The sequence below is a fragment of the Pleurodeles waltl genome, chromosome 11 (assembly GCF_031143425.1).
Source record: "Pleurodeles waltl isolate 20211129_DDA chromosome 11, aPleWal1.hap1.20221129, whole genome shotgun sequence".
Classification (NCBI taxonomy): domain Eukaryota; kingdom Metazoa; phylum Chordata; class Amphibia; order Caudata; family Salamandridae; genus Pleurodeles; species Pleurodeles waltl.
The window spans coordinates 827005551-827011550 of NC_090450.1; positions in this window are offsets into that span (position 1 = coordinate 827005551).

Below are 6000 nucleotides of genomic sequence, written 5' to 3' on the forward strand. Positions count from 1 at the left end.
TGGGGATGCCGTGCAGGGAAACAGACACAGGAGGAAGACACGAGGGAAACTAAGGGGGAGCCAACGGGGAAAGATGTGTAAAAGCCCAGAGAGAAGTGGACAACGAGCAGGAGGGAGAAGAGACAAGTCACCAGCCTCGCCTCCAGAATGAGGAAACTGAGAGTGGGACCCAAAACAAGGAGTTACCAGAAACCTGGTAAGAAAACTGGTGGATGCCACCAATTGAAGCCCTAGAGGCCGCCACAACTCTAGAGAGTTGTAGCTAGTGCAGTGAGTTAGAATGGAGGCGGGCACCAGAGAGTTTTTTTTTCTGTTTCTCTCTTTTCCTTTGTCTTGTTGAGCCTTTATATTTATCTATTTTCAGGATTTATAAAAGGGAGGGAGAGACCTGAACTCAAGGACCTTTTAGTTTGGTGGGTCACCTACTGTATACAAAGAGGCATACCCTTAAGTTTAGTCTTTCTCTGTGCCACCTTAACTGCCTAGGGCATCCCTTCTAAAAACCCATACCTCTACCCTGTGATTCTCAACACTATTCTGTCTACTCACTGAGAACCAAGCCTCAGGAAGCACCCTGGGTTTTATGGTGAAGATAACCCTTTTGGCCTGAGACCCACATATTTACTGCATTTTGTGTGCTCCTTCTTCCAAGGGGATTGGCGGCAACACCCAGTGGGAGAAGCTCCTGGGAAATTCTGAATTCTGAAGAACAGAATAAAAACAGAGACGTATACCCATAAGGATCCGCTCCAACCAAGAGAAACTGATCAAAATTTCATTTTTTGTTTTTATCTTTTAATAAAACTTCAAGTTTCAGAAATCAACTAAGCCTCCAAAGCCATATTCCTGCCCACCCCTATTACAGCCTCTTTTTTGCTGAAATGTCCTATGAGCATCTTGGACTGACTGGATGAAATCGGGGTCAAATGACACTTTTGTGCCATTGTAACATACACCATGCTATTTTTGGCCCAGCTGTAATATTTTGTCTCTGTTTCTGTAGTTTAGCAGTTTAGCTATTATTAGGTGTTATGGGGCACCCGGAGCTGAATGGGGTGGTAGTGAACAGTTTCTTACATAGAGAAAAACTACAATCCTTCTGCATGTTTCTACACATTCCAAGCTACTGCAGCCTTCTTGTTTTTTTTTAATACCTTTTATTGAACTGTTTCTAATATCTGTTTGCAACAAATTTCTAACAGGTTTTTGAATTGTTTAATTTTGCATTAGAGGTTTTATTTTTATTATTATTATTTACAAACATTCTTGTTTCATATGAAACAGCTACTTACCAAGGTTTTAAGTGGCATATGGGAAAGTAGGTGGTGTGACCAGTTATTATATGGGATAAAGAACCCCGACATGCATGATGAGGATATTGCATGTCAGCTCAGAGTTCTATAACCTCATAAACAAACTGAGCCCTCCACCTTGTTCCACTATATGGTTATGCAACTCCTCAGTGACTTGAAATATCCCTATAATGTACAGCAGGGGGTACTTTATCCCTTATTTATTGAATATGCAATGTTTGCAGTTATTTATTTACCGATTTGTCCATAGAGCTCAGCAATGAATAAGAAGATACAAAATAGAGAGTGTACAAAACGTTTCCTCATCTGGAAACCATGCACATATTATCAAAAAATGTACTTTAAACTGAGCTACTATTAAACATTAAAAAAACAATTTGAAGCAGATTAGATCCCAGAGAATAGGAATCCCATAGCTATACCTTCTATTGTGATTGTGAAGATAATTTCTGTTTTACAGTTTTGCACAACATATAACGACTAACTTTTTCTGCTGTCCTCAACCAAGTTTTGGAGGTGATGCTCAGATGAATGATTCTTCACCTGAAGGGTGAGTTCCATGGTTTGGGATACATTCTACATGTAGTTGGTACCATAGATGGAACACATAAAGCCTTGGTACCACCTCATGACAGTGAGCAAGTGTATCAGATACAGAAACATTTCTACTCTACCAATGTTCAGGTGGTTTGCAAACCAGATCTCTATATCACATGTGTTTGTTCACAATTTCTGGGATCAACCCAAGACTTCTTGGTGCTACACAACAGTTACAAACAATGACAGACTTAGCAGCAAAGAAGACATGGCTTGTTGGTATGTGTTAAATTAAAATTTCTACTAATTGCTATTTTAAGCATTCAAATATTGTTTGGGTGCATTATTAATTTCTATTCTTAACTATTTATCATGTTGAGATTCAGCATATCAAAGTCACATGCCTGTTAACTCTACTACAAAAATCAACAATGCCTGTGGAGGTCTGCTTTAATGGATCCCATTTGCAAACTAGGAGGCCTTTAGAGGTCTTCTGGGTTCTGAAAGGTACAGTTCCTGTACCTAGATTAGTATGGTGAGACCCTCCTCTGCTCTTATGAGATAGTCTGCAAAATGGCTGTTTATGTTGTATGCTGATGAGCTTTCCCTTCATACCTGATGAAGATTATCAATAGCAACCTCAGGGTGAAGTGGTTAAGGACGTGAACTAATTGAAAACATGTTTCCAATGGTAAGAGTTTTAAGTTATTTATTAAAAGCTACATGATTATTGTTTGATGATCAATAAATTTGTGTTTTTTACTCATTTTAAAAAAAACATTTATTCAACTAATGAGTCTTTATAAAGAACTCCACAACATAACTGAATGAAAGGCAATGTAAAATGGGCAAAATGCGTATATATTTGCACATAAAGATGTTGAAATGGACTACTGTTAATACATGACAGTGTTGTGTTGGTGTATAGTAAGAATTTAAGGATGGCTAAAATATATTTAGGGCCTCATTACGACTTTGGCAGTCTATCAGGAAGACCGCCATGTTGGCGGGCATCAGACTGCCGTATTAAGAGTCACACACTGGAGACCGCCCCTAAACAGCCACAAATCTGAAACAGCCAAGACACAGGTGGGTGGGATGAGGTGGTCTCACCACCAGCACCGCCAGCCCGACAACTTACCACCCACCAGAATATGACCCAAAAATCAGCCCAGCGGTACTACCATGGCAGAAAACCATTGGCGGTATGAACTGCCGTGCACTCAAACTCACCTCAAACAGAACACAACACCACATTGGCCATTTAAAAAAAAAACCACACCTGACAATCATACACACAGCAGACACACCTACCAACTGCATTATAAAACATCCCCCTCACACAACCCACAGTCCTTTGCTACCAAAACGACAATCGGCTACATCAATAGCAGGCTAAAATCCACACACACCACCTTTACACTTTAGGCACACAAACACATCTCACTCAGCACACACCAAACAAATGCACGACCAACACAATACACACAAAATGAATACACACAAACACCACAACCTGCCATCACATACAACTAAACATCCCACCCCACCAAGCACCCTACACTGCACCCTTGCAAACACAACCCCCCCACAACACAACCACCACAATGTCCCGCCAAAAGTACCCATGCTTCACAGACGATGAGTTAAGGGTCATGGTTGATGAAATTGTCAGGGTAGAGCCACAACTGTTTGGAGCACAGGTCCAGCAAACCTCCATTGCCAGACAAATGGAGTTATGGCAGAGAATTGTCAACAGGGTTAACTCAATAGGCAACCATCCACGCACAAGGGAGGACATCAGGAATAGGTGGAACGACCTACGGGGGAAGGTGCGTTCCATCACATCACAACACCAGATTGCCATGCAGAAGACTGGCAGTGGGCCCCCACCACACCCTCAGAGTTCACATCGTGGGAGAAGAAGATCTTGGACATCCTGCACCCAGAGGGCCTGACTGGAATACCCAGAGGACTGGAATCTGGTATATAACTCCCACTCCCCTGTACACATTCATCCTATCCAGCATGCATCTACACCACTCAAACAGTCCCCAATTCACTCTAACTCCCACTACACCTCCCACCTAATCACCTCATGCCCCTCTTCTCCATACCACACCACCACCCAGCCCCAGAGCCCACACAGTCCTTGGCACGTGCACGGTTAACAGTGCCAATAACTATCACTTCAACTCCCACAATACACTAGCCCATCTACAACAAAACCTGCTATGTCCACTCCACAGCACATCTCTTGCATATAGGACTATTGCACTAGCTACACCAACTGGATGCTGCGACTAAGGACCACTACATGGCAATAACAGCAATGCAATAGCACTACACAATGTCAAAAAGGCCAAACATAGCCACAGCACTGTCACCAAACTTAATGGCCACTTATCCAGATCTACAACCCTGAAATGGACTGAGCATGACCTAGAAAGATAGAAGGTAAACCCCATGCACCAAATGCACAGACAGGACAACTTACCATGCATACACACATAACCTTCTCCCACTTGGACACCATGCTGCAATATACAGCCATCCCCACTCACATCTAGGATTTACTACGAGCAAACAGGGCACATCTGTCATGTGTACTCTCACACAGGACCTGAACCCACCCACCCACCAAAAGTTACCTAGCCTGATTGACACAAATCCTCAATGGAGCATGGTACAGATGGCACAATCCACTATCCACAAACAATGTTTGCAGTGCTGAATATGTTGTTGCCATTGCTGGGAATCATGTCAAGCCACTGTATTTATCAGACAAAGAGATAACCAATTACAAGTCCACCATGTAATTCTCTCCCACTCCATCCACAGGTACCCCTGCTACTGCCACCATAAAGAGGATGTCAGAGACAGACAGCCCTCCTCAGGATGGAGGCCCCAGCGAGGTCAACGCCTCAGGATGTCTGGGCATTGACCACTTACCTGGCCCATCTGGGACACCTGGTCAGTCCACCACTCCCAGCCTTACCCTGCCCACATCAAACCCCCCCAACCTGCGGCACCAACAGCACAGACAAACCTTCATCCCCAAACCTGTGTCCCAAGGACAGTTCAATTCATAGTGTGTCCCACAGCACAGGGACCTGAGTCGACCCCTCACACCCAAGACAATGAAGGTCCTGGTGACACTGGGAGTGGGCACACCGTGCCAGTGGCACAGGCACATCGGGCAGGGGTGTGAGAGGGAATGTGTGGGCCAGAGGACGGGGCACCCAAGGGAGTCAACTGACCACCAAACCATCTCCCAAGTCCTAGGAGCATACCAACAATCCCACGACAGGATGGGCCAGATCATTAACATGATGGGGGATAACCAAAGGCTGCAGAGGGAATACTACCAGGAGGTCATGCAGCAGTGGCAAGCACACAATGCCACCATGGCTTCCATTGGAGGGGTACTCAGGGACCTTAACATCACCCTGCATGCTTTCACCACCAACCAGCAGGCCCCATCCACTAGCTACATCACATCTGTGCCTTCAACATCTGCCACAGTCAGTGGAATCGAGGCCCTGCCAGGGGAACCACAGGCCTCTATGCACCCCTCCTCCCCTCTGTAGCTGATGAACCCCCCATAAATGTAGACGTCCATCTAGACATCCTGCTGGAGCAGATGCAAAGACCAAACCCACTGCCAGGAAGTGAACCTCTCATGATTGTATACCCTTGTGTGCCACTGAGACAGCCTGTTGACTGTTCAATGACATTACTCCTTTTTCCCATGGCCCTTGGACACTAGACCTGTGCTGCCTACAGCTGTGCCACCTACTGAGATGATTGCAACTACCATGACCACACTTGTCACCTTTATGTCACTGTATGCACCATTGATTGTTTGTTCACATTACCCCTGTATGCACAATAAACACTATTGATCACAGCGACAGCATATGTGTCTTTATTTGAACATGTACAATTCTTGTGTCGGCCAAATGTGATGTGGGTATGGCCCCCTATAACCGGGCAGTCACCACCACGGCTACAACGCGAGCCCCTGAGACGTCTGAGGGTTGCCCCGGGGGTATGCATTGGGACGACGAACAACTGGAAGTGATTCGCAACCCAGATATCCGGGTTGAAGACGCGCTGACACTAAAAGAAACGGATCCGGAAGGGAGGG